We start from the raw sequence: 13,003 nt of genomic DNA on the forward strand, positions 1-13,003 counted from the left end.
TTGTGCATTTTTGTTGTTGTTCAGTTGTATGAGTTCTTTATATGTTTTGAAAGTTAACCCCTGATATTGGAAAATATTGGAAGTATTTTCTCCCATTTGATGGGTTGTTTTTTTTTTTTTGTCTATGGTTTCCTTGCTGTGCAGAAGCTTTTTAGTTTAATGTAGTCCCATTTGTTAGTTTTTTCTTTTGTTTCCCTTTCCTAAGGAGACTTGATATTCAAAAAGATACTGCTAAGACTGATGTCAAAGAGTGTACTTCCTAAATTTTCTTCTAAGATCACTCCAGTGTTCAGGGCCAGCATCTTCAAATATCTCTCTGCTTCCTCAACACATCACCTTCTCCTCTACGTGTGTCAGATCTCCTACTGCATCCTCTTACAGGGACACATGCAGTTAGATTTAGGACCCACTTGGTTAATCCAGGACAGTCTCCCCATCTCAGCACCCTTAACTTACTTGTATTACAAAGGCCCCTTTCCCAGATAGAGTACCATTTACAAGTTCTGGGGATTCGGGCCTGATATCTTTGGGGAACATTTTCCAGTCTCCCACAGATTTGGAAACAGCATGCCTATGATATTGGCTCATTGAAACTGTTACTGACCAATGGGGAAGTTCGAATATTAGGATGGATAAACTAACATAACAGAATAAAATTTGACCTTCTATGGACATTGACTTCCCAGACCTTGGCTTACCCACTTGTACCTCCGAACTTAAGGACTTGTCGTATAATCAGAGATTACCTTATAATCGGAGATTGCCTTACATATTTCTATTTTCTGTAGCCCAGTGTTTTAAAATTGCAGGCTATGAATCATTAGTTTGTTTCGAAATCAGTTTAGTGGGTTGTGACCAGCGTTAAAAGATGTTAGAGGGCCAGCCCTGCTGGCCTAGTGGTTGAGTTTGGCATGCTCTGCTTTGGCGGCCCAGGTTCTCTTCCCAGGCGCAGACATACACCACTTGTCAGTGACCATGCTGTGGCGGCAGTGGTTCACATACAGAAAGTGTAAGATTGGCAACAGGTGTTAGCTCTGGGTGAATCTTCCTCACCAAAAAAAAAAAAAAAGAAAGAAAAAAGGAAATATCAGAGTACATCACATGTAGTGAGGGTAATTATTGTTTCATGAAACAATATGTGTGTGTATGTGTGTATTGGACCATAATGTAAAATAATACTTCTTGCTCTGGGTTGTGGTAAAATGGAAAGCCTCTGCTGTAAGCAATTTTGTTATTCATCATACTCTATGGCAACTATTCCTTGCCATTAGACAGAGCAAGAATTGAAGCTCACAGCAACTTCAACTTCTTATTGTGTGGCACTGTCCAAGGGGCAGGTGGGTACTTACTCCTTTAAGTAAGTTAATTTACAGATCCCCTATTTCCACAAGTACTGTTTCCTAGCATCATGTAGGTTCTTTCCTGTTTCTGCATTTTACAAAAGCGGGTATATCCCTCACCCAGGGTATAAAACCCTCCAGGATTACAAAGAGACAATTCAGAATGTTTAGGGGGAAGCTTCCTTTAATGACCCATCAAGGCACCATAAACCCCTCTTAGGCTTCCTGTCTTTTCCTGTCTTACGTATATTCCAGGTAAGGGTGAAGTGTGGCTGTTAGAAATATGGTAATTGGATATTTGTTATGATTTTCTGAAATCAGATCTCCTGTGTGAGTGTGAATGTGGGAGTGCTGGTAAATTTCCGTTAATGCTTATGTCTCTTCCATCTCCTTATTAAGAAGTGTATTGTTATTGAAGGAGAGTGTGGCGAGAGCAAAGCAAAGCCAGCATTGAAAAAAATATTGAACCCTACTTTTTTTTTTAGATATTTAAACATAAGCACTTCTTTTCAGCTCTCCTCAATACTTATCCATAGGAGGTGTCATTATCTGGAAAGGAAAGCAACTTCAACAGCTGAAATAGTAGAGGTTAGTGATACTGATTATCTTAAATATAAAATGGATTGTTTTAAGGGACAATCATATTTTTTGCATTTCACTGGAATAAGTTATAAAAAAAGTCATACATTATTTTAGATTTGGGAAGTGTTGTTCAATGAAGGTTAAATGTATTGTGAAAATCACTGATACAGTTCTCCAAATATTTCCCATTTCCCCCTTTCCAGGCATAGAGTTGGAGTGCATTTAATGGCAACCTTGGTATTGGGTAAGAACTATGAGTCTGGCCCCTTGGCATATTGGTTAAGTTCAGCATGCTCCGCTTTGTGGTGGCCTGGGTTCATGGGTTCAGATCCCAGGTGCGACCTACACCACTTGTCAGCCATGCTGTGGTGGTGACCCACACAAAAAGTGGAGAAAGATTGTCATGGGTAATAGCTCAGGGCTAATCTTCCTCAAGCAAAAAAAGAGAGGAAGATTGGCAACAGATGTTAGCTCAGGGCTGATCTTCCTAAGGGAAAAAACCAAATGTGACTATTTCTGGCCAATGACTTATGAACAGAAGTGTCCCTTTGGCACAGAGGGTCATTGCTCTGTCAGCCTGGGTGCCTGAGTGCTTATGGGGAGCAGATCTTGTTCTGCCAGCCACAGTGTGCACATAGCTTAGGTTAGAAATCAGCCTTTGTTGTATTAAGTTCCACATACCTGTTATTTTAAGTCATACAATTTTGTTGTTTGTTACTGCAGCATGACCTAGCCTATCTTGTCTGATATGCTCATTTTATCAAATTCTATCATGAAGTATATAAATATTTTAATCCTGAACTTATTTCCTCTTTTAACATGGTTAATGTTTTCTGCCTCTTATTAACAAAAAATAAAATTATGTGCTAGCTGCTGGACTGATCAATTTTTTTTTTCTTTTCAGATTGGCACCTGAGCTAACATCTGTTGCCAACCTTTTTTTTTCTTCTTCTTCTCTCCAAAACCCCCCAGTACATAGTTGTATATTCTAGTTGTAGGTCCTTCTGGTTGTGCTGTGTGGGATGCTGCGTCAGCATGGCCTGATGAGCGGTGCTAGGTCCGTGCCCAGGATCCGAACCAGCCAAACCCTGGGCTGCCAAGTGGAGTACGCTAACTTAACCACTGGACCACGGGGCTGGCCCCTGGACTGATCAATTTTTAACAGCATGTACTTTTATTTTTCATTAAATATATAGGAAAAACTTTCATTATGATATCAAAAAAACTGATTAGAGCTATTACAGAATTTTTATATGTGGTTCTTATTTAGTTATTCCTGAAAGCTGAAAACCCAAGTTTGGTACATGCATATATTTATTAAAGGAATACTGTGCTTTTTTGTCATATTCTAATTCATAAATAATATTTATTATGTTTTACTATTATGAATTGAGTAATGAGAAAAGCTATATAGATTTATTCTTGGTTTTATGACATTATAAAAATATAAACTAATTCTATTAGTTCCTGCATCATTTTAACCTTGATTGCTTTTAATAATTGAGCTGATGAGATACATTTAATAATCTATTTCTCAGTTTTTAAAAAATATTCATCAATGTACATACATTAACAGATTTATTTGAATTGAAAATTAACTCAGACTTTTTCTCAAAGTGCATTTTATTTAGATGATTGGCTTGGCAATGAAGATTGACTTTACTAATTAGATTGTGTGGCCAACAGCACATTTTCTATAATTGAATAATTTATACCTGCAACTCCAAGATTTGGCAAAAACATATAAAGCATATGAAATAAAAGTGTTTTATCAAAAATATTTTATGTTAAATTAATGTTTCCATTTTGCTAATCCTTTAAGAGTTATCTCAGGTAAAGCAAGGTTCTTCTAAATGAAAACAAAACAAAGATTTGATAAATCCTAGTATTGCCACAATATTTCCCAGACATTGTGAAAGTGAATGTCTATAATGGTTGGATAATAAATTCTTTTTTTTTGACTCAAATCTTAGATTCTCTTTTGGAGCCTTTTCACTGTTTAGAAGGTTGTTTTTGAGTTGCAAAAATTCTCTCTATTTTTCCCTGTATTACCATGTGTTTTTCTCCTATATTCCCCCATTCAATCTCAGCTCCCACAGTCAGACAGACAGAAAGTGTGAGGACACTTTCTTCTTGCATCTGTAGTGGAATACTTATTAGCAGACAGTAATTCTCCAGGTCAATATATTCTTTTAAAAGTCAGATTGAGAACAATTCTTTGTTTTCAGAAAAATTGAAGGAGGGACTAGTTGTCAGCTGCTAGATCATTATGAATAATTTTCACAATAGATTTCTATGTAATTTTTGGCACATAATTTGGAGTGAGTTCAAAGAATTGGGTGATATTGCTATAACCTAGCTTTTCTCCTTCTCATCTACTTACTCATGTGAATAGAGTTTCTTAGTGCTTACGTTATGTCCACATAAATGAAAACAAGAATAGAATTGATGCTGTCTCATTCAAGCAATAAATAATAGTCATACATGGATACGTTAAGCAAATGGGGAAAATGTCATTTCTCAAGAGATATGTTAAAATTGTTTTTGTCTATAAGCATTCTTCAAAATTCATGATATATTTAAGTTGTTGTGATAATTTGTGTACAAAATATTGTAATGATAACACAACAGGAATAGTATTTTTAACACATACAATCTTTTAACCACAGAAGTTTAAAAAAGTTAAAATTCAATTTACAAATATTATATTGCAAAGAAATATGATAAATGATCAATAAAAGACTTGCAAGCATAAAAACATATTAGGATAAGGTAAAATTTTGCGAGGTGAATAGACTGTAACTTCAAGGACAAAAAGAGATGGGATAAACTTTATCACTGCTGAAGAAGGTCTTAGTCATATATTTTTGAGACAGATCATGATGGATCTGAAATTACTATTCCATTGGACACCAAAAACATAATGTAATGGTTTTCTTTTAAAATTTCACTGTTGGTAGTACACTGATAAACTTTTCCACTCTTTAAATTTATGATGAAATGACTTTCATCCTTCCTTGTTGTTTCTGTCACCCCATTTTCATGTTTGTTCTATATCACTTCAGACAAAGAAGTTGATAAATAAAGGATAAATAAACGTTAGCGATGTAGGAAAAAATTATTTCTTTATCAAAATAATTTAAATACATTTTCCCCTCATATCAACACATTTAAACGTCAGATTTTTGTGAAAGAATTTAATAGCATGTAGGTATCGTATGAAAATGCATTGCCAAAGCATCTCTGCATGCTAGGTCCTCTTTTTTCTGGAGTTGCCAGCCCTTTATTTCAAGCCTAAAACTATATGAATCCATTTACCCTCCACCCTTTATGTTATAATTGTCTTAAGTATTACATCTACATATATTGAAATCCCCACCAGAGAAGGTTAAAATTTTTGTTCTCAACAGTCATATATATTTTAAATAAATTAAAGGGGAAAAAGAGTCTATGATATTTACCTGGATATTTACCATTTCTGTTATTCTTCCTTCATTCCTGAAGTTCCAAGTGTCCTTTTGGCATAATTTCCTTTCAGCCTTAAGAACTTCTTTTGTCACTTTTAGAGCAGGTCTGTTGGTGACGAATTCTCTTATTTTTCCTTCATGTGAGAATGTCTTTATTTCACTGTCATTCCTGAAGGATATTTTCACTGAATATAGACTTCTGGATTGACAGTTCTTTTCTTTCAGCGTTTAAAAATGTGATTCCACTTTCTTCTGGTCTCCATGATTTCTGATGAGACATCAGCAGTCGTTCAAATAGTTGTTTCCCTATTTGTAATGTGCCATTTTTTTCTGTCTGCTTTTAAGATTTAAGAAAAAAAGTCTTTGGTGTTCACAAGTTTGATTTGATGTATCTGGCATGATTTCTTTTTTGCATTTATCTTGTTTGGAGTTTTCTGAGCTTCTTGAATCTGTACATTTATGTCTTTCTACCAAGTTAGGGAAGTTCTACCATTTTTTCTGCAAATAGTCTTTTTGTACTAACTTATTTCTCTTGTTGTTCTGGGACTCCAGTGACACAAATCTTAGAGTATTTGACAATGCTCTGTTCATTTCTCCCTGCTCTGTGTTCTTCAGATTGGACAACTTCTATAATTTCTTTTCAGTCTAATCTTCAGTTTCACTGGCTCTTTCCTTTGCCATTATCTCCATTCTGCTATGAAGCCATCCAGTGGCATTTTTGTTTCAGATATACTTTTCAGTCCTAAAATTTCTGCTTGAGTCTTTGCTATTGTTTCTATTATTTTTCAAGGACTTCTGTATTCTATTCGCTAAGGACTATCTTCATGAAGCATGGATATAGTGGCTACTTTAAAGTCTTTGATATTTCCAATATCTAGGTCATTTTGGGGTTGGCATCTCTTGATTTTCTGTTCCCTCAAAAATTGGTCACAGTTTCCTGGTTCTTTGTATGTTGAGTAACTTTGGATTGTATCCTGAACATTTTGAATATTAGGTTGTGAGTCTCTCAGTCCTGTTAAAATTCTCTGGACAATGTTGATTTTTGTTTGTTTGTTTTAGTAGGCAATCAGCTTGGCTATAGTCAGGCTGCAAGTTCCATTTTGCCTTCTGTGTCAGTTCAATTTTCAAAGGCTTTACAGTGCTGCTTTAGGTTAGTTCTGAGCATGTGTAGATTAGAGGGTGAGCCCAGGAATGAGTCAGTTCATATAAAGAATTAGACATCTCTTTCTATCTTCCTGGTCTCTAAGATTTCTCTCACACTCTCTGGCTCCAGGGGACCTCTTTTCCTCATCCTCTGCCTGTAAGGGCAGATTTCTATTATAATTTTAGCCACCTGCACTGTCATGCAGTTCTACATGACCGCAGCCACCCATGGGGCCAAGCAATGAGGAGAAAGAGAGAAAAAAACGACAGAGATTCCCCCACAGTCTTAAGATGACAAGGCCCCTTTCCCCAGCCCCTCTGTTCAGAATGATAGGTTATCTCTTGAGGTTTTAGATTCCTGCTCCACCACCACCACTGTAGTACAGCCCCAGGTCTGGGGCTAACCTTGGGGCAAGGCTGGAAAAGAAACAAGAAAGAAAAAATGAAGATTCCCACACACTTTCTGGCTCTCAGGTGCCTGTCTTCCTGGTCCTCAAGGCCATGTTTCTCTTGGAGTTTTTTGCTGCCTGTACCTGCTGCACGGTTCGTCACTTGGGTCACCCTTGGGTGAAACCTGGGAGATAAAAGAGGAAAAACAAAAAGAAACTCATCACTTCTCCCCCAAAGATGATTTGTTTACATTCAGAGTAAAAATCTCTCCCATTCTCTTGAGAAAAGAATGGGCAGATTGCCATCAGTCCTTTTATAAGCTCTGAGTCTCATAATTTTGGGGTCCTCCCCTATGGTTTTAACCCTGCTGCATCTCAGGGTAACATCAGGCTCTCATTGTGTTGCCCTGTGGGGAACTGGGCATGAGAACTGGTGCTAAGATGCTGAGTAATAAATGGTCTGTTGTCTAATCCAAAGAACTTGTATTTCCATATGCAAAAATAAACTCAAAATGTATCACAGATCTAAATGTAAGAACAAAAACTACAAAATATCTTTGAAAAAACATATAAGAACATTATGGTGACATTAGGTTAGGCAAAATCTTCTTGGATAGGACATGAAAAACACAAACCAGAAAAGAAAAAGTTGATAAATTGTGCTTCATCAAAATTTTAAAACTTCTGATCTTTGAAATACGCTGCTAAGAAAATGAAGAGACAAGCCACAACTGGGAGAAAATATTTGCAAAACAAATATCTCATAAAGGACTTGTGTCCAGAATATATAAAGAAATCCTACAAGTAAAAAATAAGGCAAACAACCGAATTAAAAAATGGGCAGAGGATGTGAATATACCCTTCACCAAAGAAGATATCTAGATGGGAAATGAGCACATGAAAAGATGCTTAACATCATAGGTCATCAGGGAAATGCAAACTAAAAGCAATATACTAACTAGAATGGGCGAAATGAAAAACAGACAATAAAAAGTGCTGGTGTGGATGTGGAGCCAGTGGAGTTGGAAAATGGTACAGCCACTTTGGAAAACAGTATCACACATTCTTAAGAAGTTAAACATATCCTTACCAAAATTCCCAACAATTCCACTCCACCCAAGAGAAATAAAAAAATATGTGTTCACAAAAACCTGTGCTCAAATGTTTATAGCAGCTTTATTCATAGTAGGCCAAGCTGAGAAACATCCCAAATGCCCATAAACTGGTAAATGAATGAACAAATTGTGGTATCTATATTCAAGGGAATACTACTAAGTAATAAAAAGGAATGAATTACGGGTACATGCAGCTATGTGGATAAACCTCAAAAGCGTTATGCTAAGAGAAAAAAGCCAGACACAAAGAGCTACATACTATATGGGCTCACTTACATGACATTCTGGAAAAGGCAAACTGTAGGGACAGAGCAGTGGTTGCCAGGGGTTGGTGGTAAGGGGAGGTCATTGACCATAAGGGGTACGAGGGAACTTTTGTTGGTAATGGAACTGTTTTTCAGTTATGTTAGTGGTTACACAACTGTATGTTGCCAAATCTCATCAAACTCTTACCTAAAAGGCTAAATTTTATGATGTGTAAATTATACTTCAACAAACCTAAATTTAAAAAAAGGTATTCTTTTTATAGCTTTTCAAATGAATCCTTCCTTTCCTTTTTCCATTTTATTTTATTTTTCTGAGGAAGATTAGCCCTGAGCTAACTACTGCCAGTCCTCCTCTTTTTTGCTGAGGAATCCTGGCCCTGATCTAACATCCGTGCCCATCTTCCTCTACTTTATACGTGGGATGCCTACCACAGCGTGGTGTGCCAAGCGGTGCCATGTCCGCACCCGGGATCTGAACCAGCGAACCCCAGGCTGCTGAGAAGTGGAATGTGTGAACTTAACCACTGTGCCACCAGGCCAGCCCCTCCTTTTTCCTTGTTAAAACTTAGATTTTGCTCAGTAAAAAATGACACAGATACAGCTAAAGTTCTATCCCTCCCACCTCTTCTCTCACTTTCCCCCTTCCCGGAGATAACCATTGTTCTGAAATTGGTGTATATCATTCCCATATGTGCATTTTTACTTTTAGGAACATATGCATGTATCCATAAATAGTATACGTATAACTATTTTTTGTTTAAAAATTACGTAGATGGTATCATTCTGTATGTATCTTTTGCAGCTTGCTTTATCACTTGAAATTGTGTCTCTGAGATTCATCCATGCTAATATATACACATCTAATTCATTCATTTAAATTTGTGTAGAGTATTCCACTGTATGAATAAATTACACTTATTTAACCATTTTTACACTAGGGGACAGTTAAGTTGTTGTCAGAAACAGTGATCCAATGAACATTCTGGTATGAGTCGCCTTTAGCACATGATAAGACTCTCTTTAGATGAGGTACCTGGAAATGTTATTGCTGGTTTGACAAGTATGCTTTTCAACTTTATCACTAAATTGATCTTAAAAGTGGTCGTACCAATTATATCCCACTGCTAATGTATAAATGCTCCGTTTCCCTGCATCTAATATTTCATCTGATTAGATTTATGAATCTGGGGGAGAAATAACGTGTAATAAGCATATAGTAGATTAATAATAAGATTGTGCATCATTTATTTCTATATTTCCCCTCCCTTTTTTTCACCCTAAGCTGCTCCTTCTTCCATGTTATTTATCTGAATAAATGACACCACTGTTATTCCAGATGTTCAAGCCAGAAATCTGGGCATCATCCCTGAGTTCTGATCCCTCCTCCCCCACATCTATCCTCCAAGTCCGCTTCGTCTTTATTTCTTGCCGGCAGTGTTATAATAACCTCTTAAGTAGTCTCCTTCCTCCAGTGTACCCCCTTCCAGTTGATTCTCCTCATTGTAGCAAGAATTCTTTCTGAATTTACAAATCTGATTATGTCATCTCCCATCCCCATCCCAACATCCTCCAATGGCTTCCATTGTCCAGACTCTTTGGCATGGTTTATAAGTCTTGTCACAAGCTGGCTTCTTGCCTACAGCCTCATATCTCTCCAATTTCTTCTTCAAAATCCTTACTCCAGTTTTACTGAGCCACTTGCAGTTTCAGGCTGTGTCTCTGCCTGGAACACTCTTTCTCTTTTCTCCTCTGGCTAATCCCATTTAGTTCTCAGCTGAGATATCTTTTCCTTTGGAGAGCCTTTTCTGATGCTCTCAGACTGTCTGGTGACGCGTGTGCGTGTGTGTGTGTGTGTGTGCGCGCAATTAAGGACAGCATAGCATGAAGGTAAATACTGTGGGCTCTGGAGCCAGAGTGCCTAGGTTAGAATCCTGACTCTGCCATTTCCTAACTGTATCGCTCTGAGCAAACTCTTTTCTTCATGACTCAGTTTTCTTATCTGGAAAATGGCAATAAATAATGGTACTTACCTCACAGAAATTTCTTTGAGAATCAAGTAAATTAATATGTGTAGTATGCTTAGAACAGTGACTGTCGCAGAGTAAGCGCTGTATAAAAACAGCACTCATTCCTATCTATTGTAATGATTTGTTCACCTGTTTGTGTTCTGCACTTTAGGCTCCTACTGGGTGTAGTTTGTGTGCATGTTGTCTGTCATTGTGTCTGTCAAGGCTGGCATAGAGACTGATCCATGGTAAAAGTTTCATCAGAATTTACAGACTGGTTGAAAGATTATGTGAGTAAACGAAGAAGATATTCTTGAAGCCAGTTTGACTGAAAAAGTGTTCTTCTCTAGCTATTTCTAGTTTCATCAATAGAATTGCGCTTGTTTCTGGGTCCTTAGCCAGTTTCTCTTAATCAAGCACCATGTGATCAGCACATCATAGATTCTTCCCAGTATTTGCTTTTTCAGTACTGTTCTTTTTTTCTTAAAACTTTGCTAACGGGATAATGACCCCAGCCCTTAACAGTGAATCTTGTCTTCTATCTGCTCACAAGAATTCTAGAAGCCTATCATCATCATCATCATCATCATCACCATCACCATCGCCGTTGTTGTTGTCCTCCTCCTCATCATCCTGAAGCTATTTTTTGCAATCGCACTCACTGCTTGTCTAAAACAAGATGGGTGTCACATAGCTCAGCTTTAGCACATTTATTTTACTGTTCCAAAATAATCTCATTCCCAAGCCTGTACCTTTTCTCATGTTATGGTGCTTCTCATGGTATGAGGTAGTATAGCAGAGTGGTTAAGAGCATAGGCTGTGAAGCTTGATTCCCTGGAGTCAAATTTTGGCTGTGCCATTTACTAGCTGTGTGACTTTCAGGAAGTTACTTAACTTCTCTGTGCCTAAATCTTGGGAACATTATTTAACGTCTCTGTGCCTTAATGTCCTCATCTTTTAAATCAGACTCCTGCTAGTACCTGTTTCATAGAATTGTTCTGAGTATTAAATGTAGTATTATATATAAAACACTAAGAACAGTGCCGGACACATAATTAGCACTTAGTAAATGCTGATTATTATTATAATTATATTTTTCTCCCTTTCCTGGAATGTCCTGTCCTTTCCCTTCTATTTAACCAAACCATCTATCCTGAAGGGTCAGATTAAGTTCCATGTCTGACCTGAAACCATGCTATTTTTGGTTCTTACTCATGTCCCTCCCTCTACATTCATATGGTACTTATAATGTGACCCACATCATTTAACTCAATTAGATATTGAAGTCTTTTAGCCTTCTCCTCTCCCAGCTGCAGTGTAACTTCTCTGAGAGCAGGAAGGGTGTCTTGTTTGAGCTCTCTTTGGGTTCCAGTCTCATATCTTTAAGGACAGGGTGGGAATTTCTACTTGAGTGTCCCATCACTGCCTTGAAGTCCATGTGCTGGGTTTTCCCATTTGCAGCTCCATACGCATTCTCCACTCTGCTCTGTGCTGTAGGAGGCTGACTTCCTTGGACTGCATTTCATTGCGTCCAGGCATTGGGAGGCATCAGCAAGAGATTGGAGGGTGGAGGGGAGAGAAGTTGGGGTATTTATCCCCTTGGGTCCCTCCAGCCTGAGTGGCTCCCTCTCTCTATCCAAAGCCACAGCTGTTGGGCAGCCCTCTCCTACTTTCACAGCTCTTGCTGAGTTCTTATAACTTCTCCTCTGGAAGCTTCAGGCCTAGGGGTGGTAACAACTTTCTGCTTTGCCAGTTGGGGTGCTTCACGATCTCTTTTTAGTTTCCTTGACAGCCCATACCTTTGTACCTTCATTTATGCTTTGTTAAACTCTCTTCAGTTCTCTCCATCGTGCCATCTGTATCCAACTGGGCTGCTAGCTGATACACACAGTATGTATAAAACTCAAACTCAGCCTCTTCTATATTTCTCTAATTTCTGTCAATGATATTATCATTCCCTCGCTTGTGTAGGCACAACATATTAAGGTCGTGTTTCTCTTCCACTGTTCGTCAGATCTTGGTGTTGGTTCTTCATATGTAATAGCTTCTACATCTTTTTGTTATTATTGGTGTTTTTACTATTTATTTATGACAAGCGTTCCACCTCCATGACTCTAGTTAGAAGTTCTTTGAGATGAAGCTCTCTGCCCTGACCAGTTGCAGAATGGAATCATCTGACTCACCCACCCTTCAAATGGCCCCCAAATAGCAGAGGTTTTAGACTGATTGTTGATCCTGTTTGTGACCTTGTCTACCTTGCGCATGTTCTGGGTGGACACAGTGGTCCTTAGCACTCATGATGGAGAATCATCAGCTGGTGGAGAATTTCTGTTGCACTTGCAGATCCGCGAATTTGCCAGCATCTTTGTGCACATTGACACAGTGCCTAATGCCTCCAGGAAGGGCATGAGCAGAGAATACATTTCTTCTTCTTTTTAACTTTTCTATAGTGAAATCTCTACAGACAAATGGACGTCATACATATGGCTCACTGATTTATCACAAAGCAAACCTTGGTGTAATTACCTCCTAGTTTGACCTCTTTTTTGACAAATATAATATTGCCAGCACTCCAGAAGTCCCCTTCATGCCCTGTCCTGCTCACTATACTTTAACTTCCCCACCTATGGTAACCAGTATTCTAATTTATATGAACTCTCTTTCTTAGCTTTCTTTATAGTTTCACCACATAAAT

At 37.9% G+C, this 13,003-nt stretch overlaps 1 long non-coding RNA gene across 1 annotated transcript; it reads left to right on the forward strand.

Annotated features, from left to right (window-relative positions):
- Positions 1 to 1,212: 1,212 nt before the first annotated feature.
- LOC138923920 (uncharacterized) lies at positions 1,213 to 3,889 on the forward strand. Its single transcript, XR_011438284.1, has 4 exons — positions 1,213 to 1,337; positions 1,854 to 1,928; positions 2,126 to 2,166; positions 2,827 to 3,889. It is a non-coding gene; the product is annotated as an uncharacterized lncRNA (long non-coding RNA).
- The last annotated feature ends 9,114 nt before the right edge of the window (positions 3,890 to 13,003 follow it).

This window comes from Equus caballus, chromosome 4, assembly GCF_041296265.1.
Source record: "Equus caballus isolate H_3958 breed thoroughbred chromosome 4, TB-T2T, whole genome shotgun sequence".
Lineage (NCBI taxonomy): Eukaryota > Metazoa > Chordata > Mammalia > Perissodactyla > Equidae > Equus > Equus caballus.